The sequence below is a fragment of the Myotis yumanensis genome, unplaced genomic scaffold, assembly GCF_028538775.1.
Source record: "Myotis yumanensis isolate MYYU_CA2020_CCGP unplaced genomic scaffold, mMyoYum1.0.hap1 SCAF_11, whole genome shotgun sequence".
NCBI classification, from domain to species: Eukaryota; Metazoa; Chordata; class Mammalia; order Chiroptera; family Vespertilionidae; genus Myotis; species Myotis yumanensis.
Window position 1 is genome coordinate 36,589,898 of NW_027223762.1, and position 22,681 is coordinate 36,612,578.

Genomic DNA, 22,681 nt, shown 5'->3' on the forward strand with positions numbered 1-22,681 from the left:
GTTTTTTGTTTGTTTGTTTGTTTTTCAGAAGGGAGAGGGCGAGAGAAATAGAAGCATCAATGATGAGAATCATTGATCGGCTGCCTCCTGCATGCCTCTTACTGAGACTCGAGCCTTTAACCAGGGCATGTGCCCTGACCAGGAATTGAACCATGACCTCTTGGTTCATAGGTTGACACTCAACCACTGAGCTATGCTGGCTGGGCTGTTATTCCAATTTTATACCATAAAAAGCAAGCTGAAAATCAAATAAAAGCGATGATTGGCGTATCATGGAGATTTGTTTTTTTCTGCTCACCTGATAGGCCTCCCTGAATTGGCTGTTCACACTCCCTTTGTGGACTTTGCTAACCTAGAAATCTCCTTAACCCAAAGAAAGAAATCTAAATACCAAAAGTACTGCCACATAGAGGACCTGCATACATACTTTTCCAAAGAGGACATAGAGATGACCAATAGACATATGTAAAAATGCTCAAAGCCACTAATCATTAGAGAAATGCAAATTAAAACCACAATGAGATATCACCTTATACCTGTCAGAATGATTGTCATCAATAAATCAACAAACAAATGTTGGTGAAGATGTGGAGTAAAGGGCATCCTCGTGCCCTGTTGGTGGGAATGCAGATTGGTGCACAAGGGTTCCCTTTCCTCCACATCCTCCTTTGGAAAGCAGTATGGAGGGTCCTTCAAAAGTTAAAAATACAACTTCCTTATGACCCAGTGATACTACTTCTAAGTAAATATTCAAAGAAACCCAAAACACTAATTCAAAAGAAAATATGAACTGCTATGTTCATTGCAGTGTTATTCACAGCTAGAGGCCCAGTGCATGAAATTTGTGCACTGGTAGAGTCCCTAGCGGCTGTTGGCTGGGGCCTGCCTCCCTCCCTTTCTCTGGCTGGCCCTGCCCCCTGGTTGAACTCCTGGACAAACTCCCATTCGAGGGAACAATGTGCATACTACACTTTTATTATATCAACAGACAAGTGGATAAAAACATTGTGGTACATATTCAATGGAATACTGCTCAGCCATAAAAAAGCATGAAATCTTGCCACTGACAGTATGGATGGACCTAGAGGGCATTATGCTAAGTGAAATAAGTCAGTCAGAGAAAGACAAATACCATATGATTTCACTTACATGTGGAATCTAGAGAAATAAAAAAACAAAATTAAAACAGACTCAGATACAGAGAACAGACTCATGGTTGCCAGGGGGATTGGGGGGTTGGGAGACTAGGTGAAAACAGTGAAGAGATTAAGTACAAATTGGTAGTTACAAAATAGTCACTGGGATATAAAGAACAGCATAGGGAATATAGTCAATAATATTGTAATATATGATGCCAGATAGGTACCGGAAAAATTGGGAGAAACACTTTGTAAGTTTATGATTATCTAACTGATATGCTGTACACCTAAAACTAATATAAAATAATATTGAATGCATACTATAACGGAAAAATAAAATTTTTAAAAAGGAAAAAGAAAAGTACTGCCATACATAACCCAAAGAATGAAAAAGAAAATTTGCATCTGCCCTGGCGAGTGAGGCTCAGTTGGTTGGAGCATTGTCCCATGCACTGAAAGGTTGGGGCTTCGATCCCTGGTCAGGGCACATACCTGGGTTTTGGGTTTGATCCCAGTTGGGGTGTATGCGGAAGGCAATGGATCGATATTTCTCTCTCACATGGATGTTTCTCTCTCTCTCTCTAAGATCAATAAAAAAAATATCCTCAGGTGAGTATTAAAAAAACTTGCAAATCACATATCTGATACAGATATATCTATATTTAGATACAAATATATAATGAACCGTCACAATTAAATAATATAAATGATGAAATTAAAAACTGGTAAAGGATCTGAACAGAGATTTCTCCAAAGAATACAAATAGCCAAAAAATACTCAGCATCATTAGCCATTAGGGAAATGCAAATCAAAACTACAATGAGATATCACTTCACACTCTCTGGGATGAGTATAATAAAAAAGACAGATAATGACAAGTATTGGCAAGGATGTGGAAAAGTTGGAATCTTGAGATAGGAAAGTGAAATGGTGTAGTCACTTTGCAAAACAGTCTGGCAGTCTCTCAAATGATCAAACATAAAGTTATCATATGACCAGGAATTCCACTCCCACGTGAAATAAAAACATGTCTACAAAAAGATTTATGCACAAATGTTCACAGTGAACATTAGTCATAAAAGCCAAAAACTGGTAAACCAAATATCCATCAACTGATGAATGAATAAACAAAATGTGGTATATCCATACAATGGAATATTACTTGGCAATAAAAAAGTAAAATACTGATACATGCTACAACATGGATGAACCTTGAAAACATGCTAAGTGAAAGGACTATATACTATATGATTCCATTTATATGAAACTAGAGGCCCAATGCACAAAATTGGTGCACGGGGAGGGTCCTTAGGCCTGGCCGGCGATCAGGGCCAATCTGGCTGCCAGCCAGGGCCTTTCTTCTGGCTGCCGCCCACTGGTGGTCAGCACATATCATAGCAAGTGGTCGAACTCCTGGTCTCCTGGTGGAACTCCCGAGGGGAACACTTTGCATATTAGCCTTTTATATATATAGATGTCCAGAATAAGCAAATCCAGAAAATAAGATTAGTGGTTGCCTAGGGTTGGGGTGTGGAAACTGGGGGGATTGGGATGTGACAGCTAAAGGCTATGGGGTTTCTTTTTCAGGTGATGAAAATGTTCTAAAATTGACACTGATGATGGTTGCACAACTCTGTGACTATACTAAAAATCACTGTGTGGTATATAAATGATATCTCAATAAAGCTGTTTAATAAACAAAGCATTAACTACATTAAAACAAACAAACAAACAAACAAACAAACAAAAAACCCACACAAAAGCCTGCCATAAACTCAAGATCATTCACTGGATACTAACATATCTGGAATTCAAATACTGATTTTTTTTTAAACAAGAGATAAGAAAAACTTATGCAGCTTTAGAACTTGCATTAACCCCTACTTCTTCTAGAACCAGAGAAACTGAGAGAAAAGTCATTTGAACATTCACAGGGTATCCTATATAATAAAAGCCTAATATGCAAATTGACCGAACGGAGGCGACAGGTGGCGGCAGCTGGGGGCAGGTGGGCGAGTGGGCAGCTCCAGGCTGGCCAAGGCGGGTGCCAGTGGGGGCTCCCCGATCGCTCTGCCAGTTGCCCCACAGATCGGCCCTGATCGCCAGCCAGGCCTAGGGACCCTACCATGCATGAATTTTGTGCATCGGGCCTCTAGTATAAGTATTCAAAGAGGTGAATATTTTCCCAAACCAACTTTTTTTTGTACCAAAATAACAAAATTCACAATTAGGGTTGGAATTTTTAATTTCATATTCTGTTTCAATCTAGCCTTAATTGTAGACATGAATTTTTGCTTTATGTTTTTGCCAACATCTTACATCACTTTCAATAAATGCAACTGAGGAGTGTTTTCTCTAACACCAACCAGTTAATCAATTCTCTGGCACCAACTGGGTGTCCAACAATTCATTTCAATTCTGATACTACCTGGACTTAGCTCAAATCCCACAAGTTAAAGGGCTCAGTCCCACAAGACTGCCCCACTTCAGATGCCAAATGCACGTCCAGGCCACCCTAACTTCTTACAGACTGGCTATAAATCAGGAATTCCCTTGCCCTCCTCATGTTCTATAATATACTAGTACAGCTCACACAGCTCAGAAAAACACTTTACTTATGTTTTTCCAGTTTATTATAAAGTGAAATACTAGCTTATAGTCCTACTTGGCTAAATAGCTAAAAATAGTTTTTAAAATTAATATTGCTAGTTTTAGGAAGAGCCACCCTTCTTCCAATATTCTAGATTAGTACTTTCCATTAAATGTTTATTAAAGATCTCTTCTAACAACAGCAATTATGGGCTTCCCTTGCAGTTTAATTAATATAGGTATTGGAGCCATTTTCAAACTGAGGGCTGTAGTCTCCCTACTTTTAATTTTGTGCATCTAGTCACTAATAATGTAATTATTAATCCAAAAAATATTACTGCGCATTCACTACAATGCCAGAAGCTATGGGAGTATTCAAACTAATGCAAAAGGTATGATTTCCTCCACCACCACTTGCTTACTTACAGTTATGAAAAAAAAAAAAAGGTGTACATCCATCACCCCAATCCAAATCAATATGACAGGTACCATATTAAAGCAAATACTATAGATATTGTAAGATTCCAAAGAAAAGTGATACTACTTTGGTGGAAGAAGATCCAGGAAAAGCTTCCGAGTTTGATTGTAGAGTATACAAGAGTATGTTTAAATTTTTACACCTATCTTTGAATTTCATACAGCTTAAAATTCTCAGCTTAAAATTCTCTATTAATATTTTCACATATTAACATTTGTCAAAGCACTGGATTCTATGTAAGCTAACAGGATTATTTTTCATAATATAAATAAATAAGATTCTAATTAACATATTTTTCTTTCTCTCTTTGAGGCCCTGACTTGGATATAAAATTGCTGATATTAAATCTATATGTTTGGTGGAGTTTTTTTGTTGTTGTTTGTATACCTTTGACCACAGAGTCTATCACTGTGTTTACTGAGCCAAGTTTATCTACAAGGACAAAGAGCAAAGCTTCCTATTCATTCTAGCTAAATCAATTAGGTTATTCACACACTTATTGAACATCTGCCAAAAGTTGCTTTTTTTTTTTGTATCAAAAAAAAGCAGTCTTATAATAAAGGTTTATCTTGTTTTGGGGAAAGAAAGCCAGGGTTCTCAAATTCACTGTGTTACTTTGCAACTCTTGCTTCACTTTCCTTTAACATTGTGTAGGTGGAGGGAAGAAACCAAGACATTCAGAACAAAATGTGAAGTCAAGGGAAATTTTTAGACAGCAATAAATTGTGGAAATGACTTAAACTTACTGTCAGAACAATCTTTCATAGAGAAATATAAATGTAGGCACTTTAGTACATCCTTGACATTCAATGAAAAATACTAGGCTCAGAATACCATAAATTGAGGCCTTATATGTTCAAACTAATTTGGACTCTTTTCATATAAATAATACCTCAATAAACAGAAATTATAATAGGTTTTGTCTAATTGCTATTCTTAATACTTAAAAAAGACAAGTTCTTAATAATTCATTCATTTATATTAACATAAAAATAGAAGGAGCTATCTAAATGACTATATTAGACTAAAATGTAAGTGTCATTTTCTACTTCATTTCATATTTTTGGTGTTAGAAAGGAAGAGTAACCCCTAAGAGGTAGGTATCTTATATTCCTTTTCAGCAAAAATTGACTTTTCATTTTCAGACTAAAATCTGTCACAGAAATTAATACACAAAGCCTTTGTTAGTGTCCCTCATCTCCCCTTACTCCATCTCTTCTCAAGACCCTGAGTATCTAGAACAGAACCTTAGATTTCATGGTTCTTTATAAGTTTCTTGGTCGAAAAGCCCAGTTTGCTTAAGACATTAAACAAAGTGTTAACCTGGAAAAACATGTTAACCCTTAAAGACACTGCCTTATGTCACAATAACTACCAACAAATTTGATTACTACAGCTAACAGGAAAACTAATATTATGGTATTTGTTAAAGTAGCACCAAATTTTATGTTGATATATTCTCAAAGACCTTCAGAGATGAAAAGTCTTAGCAATTCCCATTTGTATGTTGATTTAAAACAGTAATTTGGAAGTGAATTCATACAAATTTCAAATTAGCACTAAACACTAAACAAACAAACAAAACATACAAACTGCTCTTTCCTAGACAAGAGCTAACCCTTATAATGGAAAAGGAAAACACTATCAAGTGTTAAGGACAACTACTTTCTGCTGCCCAGAAAACATTCACCCTTCCTGTGGTATAATAGTATCTTCATTCCTTTTTGGAAATAGTTTATAGTATCTGGTGGAGTTGACTACGCCCTCAATCTTGATGGTTGGGCATAAGGCTCAGTCCCAGTCAGAGCTTCACATTCCCCTCCCTACAAGGGGAATGGGCCAGTCTGAGCCAATGAGATGCAGTGAGACTAGCTGGGCTTCTAGCAAAACGATGGTCACTCTTTCCAGATACACATTACACTGTGAGGATTTAGGGGCTGAAGGGACTGAAGTTATCTTTTGTTCATGTAGGGCTAAGGAATAAAGCCAAAACGAAGAAAACAGTGCTGAGAAATATACAGAAATGAAGTCTTGGTTAACATTGTTTGAGTCTTGGGTGGAGCCATTCTTAAAGCCACATCTATCCTGGACCAGTTTACACAAACCAATGTCTTTTCCCCACTTAAGCTAGTTTGAGGGGAGTTTTATTGTCAGACTGAAAGAGTCTAACGGATAGAAATACTACTTTAAGTGTATTTGTTTCCACAAGAGTAAGTACACTAGGTCACAGAATTCAGTTCCAAAAAAGGTAAAAACAGATTCTTCCCTCACATGATTCTGGTTTTTCAAAGTCCACTCTTTCTGAAGAACTCCTCCCTGCTAAATTCAAAGGCTACAAGACTTTATATCTTTTGCCTTAATGTGAAGAAATTTTTTTTTGCCACAAATGAGTAAGAATAAAAAAAATCAACTATGGAAAAAAGAAGTAAGTATAGGGTTGGTGAGGGGAATCATCTATAGAAGCTGTAAATAGTAACCAGATGTGCTTTTTTACTAAAGACCTCAATGAGAGTCAAAGACAAAATCTTATAAAATTAAACAGATTCAACTACATACAGACTCTAATATAAAGACACCAAAATACTAAAATCAAAGCTCCTATTTTAAAAGCAGCTAATAGAATTCAAATTCAAAGGAAAACTCTTTGGGAAATTGAAACATCTTAGACTCTGGACAAAATCATTATATAGTTTCAAAAGAGTAAATAGTTAAACATATCAAAAAATATTTATTTTAGGCCCTCTATGTTAATACTGAGCCCTCAAGTCATTCTGAAAATGTTTAGGAAAATCAGACTTAACAGAGTACACTTAGGAGTAATATAAAAGTAGTACTTCCATTTTCTAGGGATTTTGATGACTTAACTGCTAACAAGAAAGGGAGAATAACAATGAACAAATAATAAAATGGAATTAAGATGTATATCCTTGTGCTTCTCAGATCATACTGAAGTGAGCTTCTACCTACCTATTTGAGATCTTCATTTTAAACACCAGGTATGAGCACTGTAATGAATTACAAGACTCTTAAAACAATGAGACCATTAATATGGAGTCTGTCTATGTGCAAGAGGATGAGATAAATTATTAGTTGAAATAAAGTAAAATAGAGTGGTTAAGGGAGTTCTGGAGTCAGACTGTCTAGGTCTGTCTCCTGGCACTGTCATTTAATAGCTGTGAGACTTGGACCAACTTTAGTAAGGTTCAGTTTCCGTATTTGTAAACCTAAGATAATAAGTAATAATATTAACATGTATGCAGTGCTCATCATAATTGGTGCCAGGCATTTTACAAAGATCTTTACATATTAATTCTTTAACTCCCAATGATATTCTTCAGAGATAAATATCATCTCTGGTTTTAAAAAAATATTTTAATTGATTTTTTTAGAGAGACAGGAAGGGAGAAAGACAGAGAGATAGAAGCAATGATGAGAGAAACATCATTGACTGGCTATCTGCTGCACACCCACTACTGGGATTTGAGCCATAAACCTAGGATGTGCCCTGACCGAGAATCAAACCGGTGACCTGTGGGTTCCTAGGTTGATGCTCAACCACTGAGCCGTAAGAGCCGGGCTCATCTCTCTTTTTTTTTTAAAAAAATATATTTTATTGATTTCAGAAAGGAAGGAAGAGGGAGAGAGAGAGAGAGAAACATCAATGATGAGCCCTAACCAGTTTGGCTCAGTGGATAGAGCGTCGGTCTGCGGATTGAAGGGTCCCAGGTTTGATTCTGGTCAAGGGCATGTACCTTGGTTGCGGGCACATCCCCAGTAGGGGGTATGCAGGAGGCAGTTGATTGATGTTTCTCTCTCATTGATGTTTTTAACTCTCTATCCCTCTCCCTTCCTCTATGTAAAAAATCAATAAAATATATTTTTTTAAAAAAGAAACATCAATGTTGAGAGAGAATCATTGATTAGCTGCCTCCTGCATGCCCCCTACTGCGGATCGAGCCCGCAACCCAAGCATGTACCCTGACTGGATTCAAACCCAGAACCTTCCAGTCTGCAGACCGACGCTCTATCCACTGAGTCAAACCAGCCAGGGCCATCTCTGTTTTATAGATGAAGAGACTGAGGCTCAGATCAGTAAATTACCTGAGGTCACACAGCTAGTAAGTGGTAGGAGCTGGCATTTGGGATAGGAATCTGCGAAGTCTTGATTAAGAGTCTATACTTACAATCATTACAGGTGACTACTTTTCACTAATATTACCTACCTCAAGAGTTGTTAAAAGAATTAAACAAAGTACCTAGCACATAATAGTAGCTCAATAAAGGTTTATTGTTACAGTACTTCTGATGGTCAATTTCTATTTACTTGAATATTTATATTATTATTTAGAAATTATTACTTTAGTATGGAATGAATGCTGGAAATGAATTTTTATGAAGGGTAAAAAACTTCTATAGTCTGGTACTTCTGAGGCTCCCATAGTTTGACCTTGAACATGGGAATCTGAGGTACCTTTGAGACATCCATGGGAAGAGATGAAAGTATTTATACAGGTTGGGACAAAAGTAGGTTTACAGTTGCGAGTATGTGAAACAGTTTATTCCTGTATTATTATTTATTAATTACTATATTATTTCCCATATGAATCATTGTAAACTTAATTTTGCCACACTTTATAGATAAACATAAACCTGGAAACCTTTAACATACAGATGTCTTTACCTAGGGAAAGCATATAGAGTAAGAGAAGAAAGCCTAAGATTAATCTTTGAGGAATTCAAAAATTTAGTAATCTGCAAAAGCAGCACCAACTCCTAAAATAAAAAAAGTAATAACAGCATCAAGGTGTTGGATATGGTTATGGTGTATGGTATCCTGGAAGTGAAGACGAATGTTTCCAAAAGTAGGAAACAATGTGGTCAAAAATGTCAAATTCTGCTCAGAGGTCAAGAAAAATGTCACTGGATTTCACAATATGGAAATAATAAGTGATTTCCACAGCTATTTCAAAGAAATAATTTTATTATTTTTATTTTGAGTATACTTATGTGTATTTTTATCAAGAATGGCAAGCAAGCATTTGAGATAGGTTGATACTGGATCTTCCTTTCTACTATCTCAGGCCCCCTTAATGCCCACTCACCAAGGGCATTATTGGTGAGGTATTCCATAACGAAACTATGGTCTACCATCAGCATTTTCCTGATTGGAAGTTAAACACCGTACTGGCACTAGGAAGGCAAAGAAAAGCAATATTCAGTTCCTATCCTTAGGAAACTCATGTAAGGTAATTTAATGTCAATGTAATATGATAAAAGTAGTATCTGGATCCTATGGAAGCAAAGAACACTCATCCCCCGTCAGGGCCTGGAGTTAGACCAGGGGTGGGCAAACTTTTTCACTCGAGGGCCACAATGGGTTCTTAAACTGGATCGGAGGGCCGGAACAAAAGCATGGATGGAGTGTTTGTGTGAACTAATGTAAATTCAAAGTAAACATCATCACATAAAAGGGTAAGGTCTTTATTTTTTTAGTTTTATTCATTTCAAACGGGCCGGATCCGGCCGCGGGCCGTAGTTTGCCAACGGCTGAGTTAGACTGTTTATGGACAAGCAACATCCACTCATTCCCTTCCTGAGTAGCTCCTACTTCCTTGTATGCTAGATCCTGGAAACACAGAAACAATAAGCTTTAATATCTGTATCCACATAACTCACGGTTTAGTGAAATGTGTCCAGATATGTTAAAAAAGAAATTCTAATACAATGTGATAAGTACTATAACAGAGGTATTAACAAATGACAGTAAAAAGGCCGGAGACCCTAACCTAAACCTGGAGAAGACACTATAGAAGAATAATACATTCAAGGCTTTGAAGAATAAAAAGGCTTCAGCCAGAGACATATATTCCAGAATAACATTGGCAAAGGGTCAAAACTGTTTTGAGGCCTGGCCGGTGTGGCTCAGTGGCTGAGCGTTGATCCATGAATCAGGAGGTCACAGTATGATTCCGGGTCAGGGCATATGCCCAGGTTTCGGACTCAATCCCCAGTAGGGGGTGTGCAGGAGGCTGCCAATCAATGATTTTCTCTCATCACTGATGTTTCTATCCCTCTCCCTTCCTCTCTGAAATCAATAAAAAATATATTTTTAAAAAGTAATACAATATTCTAAAAAAAATAAATAAAACTGTTTTGAGAACAGTAAGAATTTCATTATGGCTTAAGCACAGTAATGAAGGGAAGGTGAGGAAGCAGTTAGAAAAGTTAAGTTAGGGTCAAAAGTCCTACTATTTAAGGACTTTATAAACCAAGATAGAATTTGAAACAGATCTATTAGAAAATGGGGACCCAAAAAGAGGACTGATGTAACTACATTTATTTTTTTCACATTCTCAAACTTGAAAAACTAAATTTATGATTCCACCCCCTTCTCCAACTTGTCCTACCCCTATTCTTTTCTGTTTTAGTAAATGTAGCACTATTAACCCAGTAATTGCTCATATTAGAAACCTGGAAGTTCTTAATACTGCCTTCTCATACTCGATGTCTGGACCATCCCTATATCCTTACATTTCACTTCTAAAACATACTGAACTCTCCCACCTCAGGGTCTTTGTTCATGCTGCACCTTCAGCCTGGAACAATATTATCCGCTCTTTGCTTAGCTGTCTCCATCTCATTCTTGAGATAGTAGCTTAAGTATTCCAGTGTTAAGAACTGCTTTCTCTGACCACCCAATATAATCCTTTTATTCTCTCTCATAGCACCTTGTCCTGATTTGTTTTTAGTATCTATCTCCATCACTAATGAGGGATTTTCATTAGGAAGAAATGGTCTCATTTTGTTCTCTCATTGTATAGTCAATGCCTGCACAGTACCTTCTACATCAAGCATGTCAAACTCATGGCCCGTGGGCCACATGCCTCATTTATTTGGCCCATGTTAGCCTTTGAGTTTGACATGCTTGCTCTACATAGTAGATGTTCAAGAAATATTGGTTTTTTAAAAAAGGATTTTTAGAAAAATAAGCTTGAAAGCAGTATGGAGCATGTGTGCAGAGGAGAAAAAGGAGGAGGACATGAGTAACATGAGCAGGCTAATACCAGCTAGATCAGTTGAAAACAGCCTCTGTGAAAGATTATAAAGAGCTTACCTTAGCTAAGATGGTAGAAGTGAGGACAGAGAAAAGCAGTACTGTACTTGGAAAACCAAGGCAGAACCAATAGGTTCCTGACTTGTGCAGGTAGAGAATGAGACATTAACTTCCATCAGGAATGAACAGATCAGGAAAGAAAAATAAAGGTCTTTTTTGACTATGGTAAGTTTGAAGAATTTTAGTTAATATGTCTAGCAGGCAGTTGGAATTTTAAATGTGAAACGCAGGAAGTAGGTCCTGGGCTAAGGACAGATCTTCCCCTCTCTTTTTTTTCTCCTCCACCAAACCAAAGAATCTCTCTGGGATCTTTTATAAACCCCATTCATGAGGGCTGTGTCCTCATGACCTAATCACCTCCCAAAGGCTCTATACCTCCAAATACCATCATATTGGGGATTAGGTTCCAACATGAATTTTGGGAGGACACCAATGTTAGTCTATAGCATTACATGAAATGCAAACATGCTATCCCTGACTACAAAGAATTCAATTCACACAGTAATGTTCAACCCTGACTGATCAATGTGAAGAGACAGTAAAGACACAGAAACAAGAGATACTTTCTACAGGCAAATCATTTAAAGATGGAATCATGGAGCTGGAAGAGACCTTATAAGGCTGAGATGACAGGTAAATTTTATCTAGAATGCCAACCATATATCTGTTGACCAGGCTATATCAAAAAGAGTCTGAAGCTATTTGGGGTCAGCTATTAGCTATACCTGCCATGAGTTGGTTCTAAAAAGGGCTATCATAAAGTTGTTAACCTTGTAAAGGTAAGGACCAGAACTCGAGGTCTCCTGACTTCTGGTAGAATGGCTTTTATCCTCAATCACACTGCTTCTCCTCTCTGATATATTTGGTTAATCAAAAAATAAAATCCTTGCCCTGGCTGGTGTAGCTCAGTTGGTTGGAGCATCATCCTGTGCACAAAAGGTGGCAGGTTCTATTCCAGGTCAGGGCACATATCCAGGTTGTGGGTTCAATCCCTCGTGGGGGTACATGCGGGAGGCAACCCATGGATGTGTCTCTCACACATAGATGTTTTCTCTCTCTCACCCCCTTCCTCTCTATAAAATCAATTAAAAAACATTTTCATGTAATAGATAATAAAAATCAACCCAATTAAAAATTAACTGGGAATAAACAAGTCCTCAGAATTCACAAGTCCTATAATAAAGACTTACATGTACTTGTAAGTACATTAAAAATCTATACTAATAATAGAGAAATATGCAAATTGTCTGGGATGCCATCACAGTAATAATAATGACCAAACAGCAGGCTGTGTGGGGCGACAAGGCTGGCAGGGGGGTTAGTGAGGGACAACCAAATGACTGAACAGCAGGCTGCGTGGGGCGACCAGGCTGGTGGGGGGCAGTTAGGAGCGACCAGGCTGGCAGAGGAGGGCAGTTGGGGGTGGCCAGGCTGGCAGGGGAGGCAGTTAGGGGCAACCAGGTCAGCAGGGGAGGGGGCAGTTGCAGGCGACCAGGCCAGCGGCGGGGGGACGGGCAGTTGGGGGCGATCAGTCAGGCAGGCAGGTGAGCAGTTAGGAGCCAGTGGTCCCGGATTGTGAGAGGGTGCAGACTGGGCTGAGGGGACCCCCCGCCCACCCGGTGCACAAACGGGCCTCTAGTTTTAAATAAAGCCCAAACCTATAGGTTGTATCTTTGTGATCAATGATCACTGATTCAAATTGTTTTCTGACAATTTTTACTTCATGGTGAGTTTTTCCATGTGACAATTTTTCTTGAGTGTTTAGCCATGATGACTCAGGGTACCTAGATGCTATGAAAGAGCTCTCAATTTAAGAAGTGGGAGGAGAATGAGGGGGCATATTGAATCATTAACTGCCTACTCAGTTCTGAAACGTAGCAAATCCTTTTTAGAAGCCATGTGAAAGAGCTTCAGGAGGCAAATTATGGCTAAAACCTTAAAAGACTGGTCTATAAGAGCTGAACCACATGCAAATAAATTGGCATGCCATTTCTAAAAGAGACACAACAAAGAAGCTTTAGCAAACAGTGATTTTCTTTTTTTTGGAGTGTTAAAGATGGATTGAAAAAAAAAAAGTCTGGTATCACTGAAGTCACAGACCTTATAATTCATTGCTCCTTTGGTGAACTGATAGGACTAGTTTAGAGACTGAATCATCCCATTTCAAATGAAAATTACAGTAAAGTATTAAGTAAATTTAAAAAGCTTTCAATTACATGAAGCATGTCTATAGGACTGTGGTTTCTAATTAGAAGCAGCCAGTATTTTTAAACAGACATACATTTAACAGAATTGCTCATGAATGATAAAGTTAATTCGTTTTGTAATTTGGATTTTGTAATTTAAGTAGTTTTTGATCCTTTAGTACATTACAATGAGCATCTACCAACTAGCAAAAAATCAGGGCCAATCAACTTGTAATTTATTCCATGGAAGGAAGGAGAAGTTATAAATTTCTTCACCACATTACTAATCTTTCTGTCCTTTCCTCTTGACTGTCAGAAAGCTCAACAGAAGTCCAGGCATAGTTTATGTACAAGACCATTTACAATTAAGCTAACATTACAGTGATGATGAAGACCCTATTTGACATTTTTGAAAAAACAACAACATACTAGTACAAGAGTTGAAAATAGCTTTTGAAATTCCACCACGGTGTTAATTCCACTACCAAATTTTGCTAGTTTAGGTATAGGTTCTGGGTAGATGCAGGATTAAGTCATGAAGATTTCAAATCAATGAGTTTATTACTGTTTTTGATATTATTCAGTTCAAAAAGTATTGCATCCTATAGGTCACACAGTTATTGCTTGGTGTCTGACTGGATGGAATACACCATCTCTTCACCTAAAGCACACACCAATAACAAGGGCAAGAAAAGATAAAAAGAAGCTACATAGTTAAGACACAATTAGTTAAAGTGCCCTTTACATATGACTGTTTTAGGGCCTTAATTCATTTCAAGCCTAGTTTATAAGTTTACAAAATGGCAGGCAAATGTAGAAAGTACTGTGGAAGAGCAATGGGCACTGCTAAGCTGGCAAAGGAAGATAAACAGAGCTAGTGGCAGAGTGATGAAGAGATGAACCTGAGACAGAAGTGTAAGAGGCAGGAATGTGTAATACAAGTATCTTGCTCCCCTCCTATCTCTTCATCCCCCATCCTAAGTTATTTATTCCACAAAATTGGAAATGAAAACCAGATTCATAATCCTACCACCAAATCAACAGACTGAAGGCTCTTTCTAAAACGAGCCACACACCAGTATGGTCACCATCATAGATTTTCAAAGTTCTTCGTGAAGAACTGCTGCCATTTAAATTTTCCAGAGTAATCAAAGACAGCCTGTTAAAGACTTGCCAGAGTTAAAGGAAAGCCCAGGAATTAAATATGGGCTTTGTGTTCTATGCTAATAGGTTAGCATTTAAAGCACATTAAGTAATCCAGCCTAACAGCTCAATCCTAATAATATGTGGAATATATGAAGAAAGGATCTAGATATCTATCTACATACACACATATGCATATACATATATGTACACCAAAGGGATAACAACTCTGAGTAAATTAAAGAACTAGATACCTAATGATTTTCTGAAAAAATGTTTCAAGTAGGAAGCTTTGTTAAAATATTCTTTAAATAGTTATATACACCTATGCTCTCAGTGGTCACTTTATGCAATATCTTATATAATAAAAATTTACTTAATTCCATTAAATTCTATATATTATTGGTTAAAAATACAAAAGAAAACACTGCTCTCCCATTATGCATAATTAAAAATGTTTTTCTTTATTCAGTGTTATTAGTAGAGTAAAAGTCATTCAAGTAAATTTATTTTCTTAGGTTAGAAAATTTATTCTTATAAGAAATAATCCCTGCTGTGGCTGAGTGGCTCAGTTGGTTGGAGCATCATCCTGTACACCAAAAGATTGTGGGTTTGATCCCTGGTAGGGACATGTCTGAGAGGCAACCCATCAATATTTCTCTCTCACGTCGATGTTTCTCTTTCTCTCCCTTCCTCTCTTTCTAAAATCAATAAAAACATATCCTTGGGTGAGGATTAAAAAATAATTCCTATAAAAATAATTCAAAACGAGTAATCTCTACATGTACCCTGTCCCATGAGATTTTAAAAATCCATATTTATGGTTTTTGGGGGAGGGGACAGTGCTTTCAAACATTTGGAGCAAGAGACCCAGTTTTCCCATTATTTTAAATAATAAAGATTTAAAAATAGTGCTTTATGGAAAATTAGCATGTTCTTGAAACAACTACTAACTTGAGAACTGAAGCATAAATACAAGATCTGAGAGCCAGATTCATTTTGCTAAAGGTGTGCAAGTCTTTCAGTTCCCCAGGGTATGACAACAAGGAAGTTATACAGTTTCATTACATTATAAATGCCACCTTTTCAGTCTTGAATGCATGACACAAATGAAACTTATCTGTATAACTGTTTTGAGTACTTAAGTATTAAGAAATGTGCATGGTCTTCTTGTATATAAGTGTACATGTTTTAATGTATCAGACAGAACTTAAATTAAGTATCCAAATAAGTGTAATCTCTTCCATATTAGTCAATAGGTTATATACTTATTCCAAATGATGCTACAATTGTCCCAAACATTATTAAAACTCCTTTTCAGTCTATGGGTGGATCTGATTTTTAGAAACACGGTCTTCTCAGAGTGGATCTGATTTTTAGCAATAGCTTGAGGTTGTTTCCTATTTTCTTTCTGTCAAAATCCTTTCTGAGTCATATCTGATAAATAAAATGAGATACCATGTGGCTAATCCTCCCCCCCGGCCCCCCGCCTTTCCTTAAACACAAGGAGCAAATATAAAGTATATAGAGTAATGAGCTATTTTCATGTGTGGCATTTAAACTGGTTTAGAAGACAATTTTAAAAAGTTCCAAAAATATTTTGAGTAATCTAGTATTGTTCAAATAAGGTATAGCTTCAAGGTGACCAAAGTAGACTTACTTTAAATAGATGTATAAATTAAATATCCTTACTTCAAAGCAAGAATGGATAACCAGGCCCTACACAATCTGTTCTCCTCTACCATCCCTTTATCTTTCTGACGTAATCTCCTGCTACACACTCTCGCTCTAACCCAGCCACACTGCTCTTCTTGTAGTTTCTTGCATTCTAGTCAAGCTCTTGTCTCAGGGCCATTGAACTTGCTATTCCCTCTGCCTGGAATGTCTTTCCCAAGATTACCTGCAAGGCTTACTCCCTCACCTCCTGCAGGTTTTTACTCAAATATCTAACACTTTCTCAATGAGGTCTTTTCTGCAACCTCTTCCCATTCCATATACATATCCTCTCTTCCCCTTCTCTATTTTATTTTCGTGTATGTGTCTCTGTGTAAAACTGTTCGTTATGGAAATTTTCAAACATACACAAAAGTAGAGAGAATATAAGAAATCTCGTGTATCTATCATCTACTTCCAACAATTTTCAATATGGTCAATCTTGTTTCTGATACTTTCCCCTTAAAATTATTTTAAAGCAAAAATCTTGCCATCATAGTTTAATTCATAAGTACATTATATCTCTAGAAGGACTCTTTAAAAACCATAATACACTGTCATATCTTAAAAACTTCACAATTCCCTGTCATCAAATATCTAGTTAATGTCCTAATTCCCCAATTTTTCAAAAATGCCTTTTTAGTTAGTTTGATAAAAGCAGAATCTTACTAAGGTCCATACTGCATTTGGTGGATATGCATTTTAAGTCTCTTTCAATCTTATAGTTTCATCTCCCTCTCTTATTTCTTGCTATTTATTTCTTGAAGAATCCAGGTCATTTGCCCTTAAAAATGAAATATTTTACTTATATTTATTGTGTGTCTTATTAGAATATAAACACCATGAGGCAGGGATTTTAGTCTGTGTGATATCAGCATCTAAACCAGTGCCTGACACATAAAAGATATCCAATAAATACTTACCAAATGAGTATGAGGCATCAATGCCAAAAGTCTACTGCCCATCCAATAGCAAAATCTTCTCTTTTCCTGCTGAGTCTGACTTAGGACTCCCAGTTTATTGAACATTAACACTCCAGGCAGCCACCACCAAGCAATCAGATTTGGTACCCAAGGTGAAATCTATTTGCTAGCCCTGCGTTAGTCTTCTTCAAAATAAGTGTGCTTCAATCTCCAGATTCAATATATACCTTTATGTTTAAATTGAACTGAAGTTTAGCATAATAAATTATTGATTGTCATACTTGTCAAGTATGTTTAAACATTTCTTAGCTTATTTTACAATTTAGAGGAAAAAGCAAATTGTAGCAAAAAAAAATAGAAAAAGAAACTGTAGAAGATGGTGGAAAACTGGGGGTACCACATATTTTCAGAATTAGTAACATCCCTAGAGATTCATTATAAAATAAAAATCAGCAGTACATTTTTTTGAAAAGAAAATAAATTACATGTGTATTGAATTAAAAACTTAAAAACACACACAATATGAATGGTCAAGATTAACTGGGGGATGATGAATGTCAGGACTGTCCCATTTATAGGCACCAGAAACATAATCTATTTTTCTGTAAATGGTATTTTGAGGTGTATAAAAGTATTACAGAGATGATACAAGAACTATGTAGAACCCTATTTTTCTGAAAGAGTTTATTGTGGGGGGAAAAAACCTCAAAAAACTAAATACAATATTTAGTTCTGAAAAAAATAATCAGGTCTTCTTAGAGTCATTTATAATTCATTTTGTACAATATTCTGAAAAAAATAATCAGGTCTTCTTAGACTCATTTATAATTCATTTCTCTTCAATTACCTGATGAAGTTCTTTTCCTCTAAGTTTATTTCTGAAGGAAGCCATGTTAATTTAAAGGCTCCAATCAGATGTTCCTATTTCCATTACTTATTTCTATTTAAAAGGGGGGGCGGGGTGCGCAGAAATTTCCTGACATTCACTCAAGGGATCTTGTGCTTTCTTTTTATTATTTGCAAATTCATTCAGCAACAACAAAAGTTATGAAGAACCTACTAAGTGTATTATGTTAGGCAATTATTTTTAACCTTTGGAGAGAAAAATTATTAGGAGTTGTCTTTCAAGATAACATTAAAAAAAAGAAGATAACATTTAAAAAGCTAATGATATATCTAGTTCTTTCCAGGACCAATATTTTTTGTTTTGAGGTTCCCACGCATTAATCTGGGGAAATTTTTCTCTGGCAGAGGTCAAGCTTAAAGAAAAACAACAGTAAATGACCAATACCACATGTGTAAAAAAAATCTCCAACAACTCCAAATCCCTGGAAACAATGACTTTTATTTACTTTTCCTGTGTGATCTATTTAGAGCAAATCTGAAAAAGATGGCTGAAATCTATAAACAGAAAGTGCTGAGTGGAATTCACTGTTTATAGACTTTAGCTAGAATTTTATATAATGTTGCCAGGACTCTTTAATATTGTACTCTTTTAAAAACATCTTCATCAGGTTTCCTCCATTCGTTGATTTTCTCTTTTCTTTCCACTGGCTCACTCTTAAATTTGTTTGGAATAACATGATTTTTCCAAAGAAACTCCTAGAACCATCTCAGTGCTGCCATATACTTGTCATAATGAAATTTTAATATATAGTTAAAATGTATGATAATCCATATGAGCGTTTCTGATTTAAAAAATGCTAGAGTAGGTTCATACTTATGCGCCATGTAAGATGTATATATATAAGAATGTTAGAAAGATAGTTTTCAGTTCTAAGTCTTTTTGCTTAAAATCTTTATCAGCTACAGAAGCTTCTATCTGAAAACAGTCGTTCACAGAGTAGGACTACTCTAGTCCTCATCATATGACCTACTGGACAAGGTATTTTCTGAAACGACAGAACCTTTAATGTACAAGTGATAGTTTGAAAACCTGAAAGGAAGCTGAAACAAAGACAAATGGAAACATACTCAGACTCCTTTCTCCTTTACCATTCAGCAGTACTAGAGACTCAGGTCCCTCCCCTGTACTTTTCAGTCATTTCTTTTAAGGGGTCCCAAAGAAATCAGGAAACCTTCAATGCCAGCCTTCACTGGTCAACTCTAATTTCTGCACATGGACTCGAGTAATTGAGCAAAGATATTATGTTAGTAGCTTCCTTAAAGTTCAATGCCTCTGGTAAATTTGGTTTATAAATGCTACAGAAAAAGTGCAACATAACCAACTGTCAGCTCACTTAAATGACAATTTTAAGGAGAGCACAGATTTCATCCCCCTCCCCCACCCCAAATCTGCCACTAAGACACAATTTCCAGCTCACTTTTTTTCCAACTCAAATATTATTGCTACATTACAGCACTTCTATAACAGTAATAAAAACGTAGGTGAGAGTTTTCACTTTAAAAGTTATATATTTATTAGATGACATTATATCCACTTCACTACATGCAACTTTCCACATATTTAACTGTTCTATTTTCCAATCGTTTGTTTTAACATACTACAGAAAGGGAATTGGTTAGGGGGTTGGGAAAACTGTTAAAATAACAAATGTCTCACTTTCCTTTTCTGATGGAAACATCAGAATCTAAAACCTGGGGGCAACTAGGTAATTCAGGATAAGTCAAAGCACACACCGTTACTACAGTTCTGATCATCATTCACCTCAAGAAATAGTAGAAAAGATGCTTGATTTAAACTTTTCGTACCTTCCAGTTTGGTTCAACTACCAAAAATACATAAACTTGTCCTCAAAGTTTAGTATTTTCCTCCAGAAGAGGCTGTTGGTATGAATAAAAAAAACATAAGGAATTCATATGTTGTATTTGCACAATAAGGACAAGGTTTTGAGAGATGTAAATCTGATCACTCTGAGAAAATATTTTCTCTATTAGTTATAAAACATCATAAACTAATACAAAACTGTAGAAACGGAACCTCTTCCACAATTTAAAAATTTTAACTCACATGACTATGCAAATTAATAATTTTTAAGAATAATTATGTTTCTCCTCAACCATAAACGTAATACATATTCAATGTAGAAACAGACAAAGCCAGCTCTGAAACAAAAGATCCGCTGCTAAGAAAACAAAATAACAGTTTGTGGAGCAAGTACACAGCCTTTCAACCAAAACAGATAGAGAACCTTCTCATGCACTTAAAGCTCCAGTCCTTGGCACACCCTGCACCTATGGATAAAATACTCAATTGATAATTGGCTGATAGACTGTTCGACGGCTGCTGGTGCTGTTAAAACCAAGACACCTTTCCTTGGGTGCAGTGATTCAGTTTTGTTAAAACCTGCATTTAAAAATCTCTGCCCTCCCATTCCCTTATCATCGCCCTCTTGCCTTTAGGAGACTTGCGCGGACAAAAATAAACGCAGACGGTGAAATGAGTTTATGATTTATTGCATTTCCCCCCACTCCGGGCCTTTTTAAAGAGTCCCTTTGAGGTTCTAAGGTTCAAACACCATGTAAGAAGAGTTATTGTCTGAACTACCTAACAATTACCCGGACTTCTTTTGGACTTCAGTTAACCTGTAAGTAAGATGAGCGTGTTCAACTTTTCCACGGGGCATCGGAGGACGAGTTCCAACCCATAATGCCTGCAGGTCCTCAGACCCCAGGCGCGGAGGGGGACCCATCAATTAGAGTCTCCTTCCGGGCCTCAGTTTACCCGCTTGCAGAAACCGGCGTGTTCACTTGTCTCGCAGGGGCCCCGGACGTGTCATTAATTAGCGTTTTAAAATGCTCTGCGAGCCAGAGATGAAAGGAAAGGCGAGAGACACGCAGAGATGACGACCACAATCAGAACAATAAAAAGAATGACTAACTTGGAAGTCGGCGTTATGTAAGAAAGGCGAAAGAAGTTAGGAGGTTCGCCCGAACAAAAGACGAGCCCACCGCCCCCTTTGTTTCCCCTGCATTTCTCTTTCCCTCCCAGCCCCCGCGGAGCCACCCTCCCGCAGCACCCGGCCGGCGCGGAGCGCGGGGCGCGGGGCGCGGACTTGGCCACCGCGCGCCCCGCTCCCAGGCGGAGGGGGAGGGCGCGCCGGGCCAGCTCCTGACAAAGGCTCTTCCTCCGGCGACAGCGCGGGATGCGGGCGCCGCAAACTCCGCTCCCCGCCGCCTCCGGCGCGCGGCCGCGCTGGAGGGAGAGGGAGCTGGCCCGCCGCCCGAGGAAGCCACCGAGGAAGTTGCGCGCCCGCCTCGCCCGCATCCCTCACCGGCCCCTCCGCGGCGCGCCGAGCCCACTCACCGGACAGTTGGTGGTGGCCGCAAGCCCAGCGCAGCTCCGAGACCCGGAGCGAGGGGGTGCAGTGTGCGTGCGCTGGGAGCGCAAGCAGACAGCGCGGCGTTTCGCCGCCGCCTTCTTCCTCGCCAGCCAGCCAGCCAGCCAAGCCGGGCGACGGGAAGTTGGCCGCCGAGCCGAGCGCCGAGGTGCCGCGGGCGGAGGGACAGGCGCCGGGCCGCTTTGTGGTGCGCTCTCGGAGGGCTCGACGCAAATCCGAGCGCGCGGCACGACGGGTGCTGCTGGTGGAGGCGGCGGCGGCGCCCCCCGACGGTCCCTCCGCCTCACACCGCCTCTGGGTCACTGACACACTCTCGGAGGGAGGGGCGGGACTAGGGGAAGGGCGGGGCCTGAGGGCGGGGCCGGGGCTGGGCCGCTGCGGGAGGCGGGGCCGCGGCGCCGAGTGGTCTCCTGGGAGTTGTAGTTCTCCCACAGAAGCAAGAAGGGCTACATTGTTGGGGATGCTTTCCGCTCGCTCGGCACTGCGCATGCTGGGGTGGAGGGTGGGGGCGGGGGGTTCGGCCCCCACTGTTACTATGGTCACCGACACATTAAGGAAGAGAACGTGTTTAGTGCTGCTGCTCACCGAACAAGGCCCTTCTTGTATTATGGTGCTGTTGGAGATCCCGCCCTTAGTTAGTCTTTCCTACATCGCTCCACCCCCAACTCCTAGCCTCACAACTCACAAGGGCCCAGTGAAATCTGATTTCCTCCTCATATTTCGGTCTTCCCTGCCGCTTAATTTTATTCCACAAATTCTAAATCACAAAATACCCATTTTCTTCCCCTGCTTCAAGTGAAAACTCTTTGCCTCAAATCCAACCAACCCCTCTCATCCCTCCCCCCACCCCCCCACCACACACACACACATCTTAAGACTTATAGAAATGTAGTGCCTTCTAGTAACAATTAAGTTATAAAACTGTTAGGAAGATCATCACTATCAGAGGTTCGGGACCCACAGTAATTATTTTCACTTAAGTAGTCACCTCTAACTTTAAGGCCAGCAAAGGTAAAGTTCAGGGTTAAGATCGCTGTATTTTACTTGATCAGTGTAAAATAGTCCAGATTATTTTAAAGGCTACAATTTTTAAT

General features: G+C 38.5%; 1 protein-coding gene across 1 annotated transcript in view; it reads right to left on the bottom strand.

Moving 5' to 3' along the window:
- Positions 1-21,884, bottom strand: part of PELI1 (pellino E3 ubiquitin protein ligase 1) — a 54,862-nt gene extending 32,978 nt beyond the window's left edge. Inside the window, exon 1 of the mRNA XM_070429334.1 lies at positions 21,554-21,884. The gene's annotated coding sequence lies outside the window, so the exon portion shown is untranslated. The remainder of the gene's footprint in view (positions 1-21,553) is intronic.
- Between the last annotated feature and the right edge of the window lie 797 nt (positions 21,885-22,681).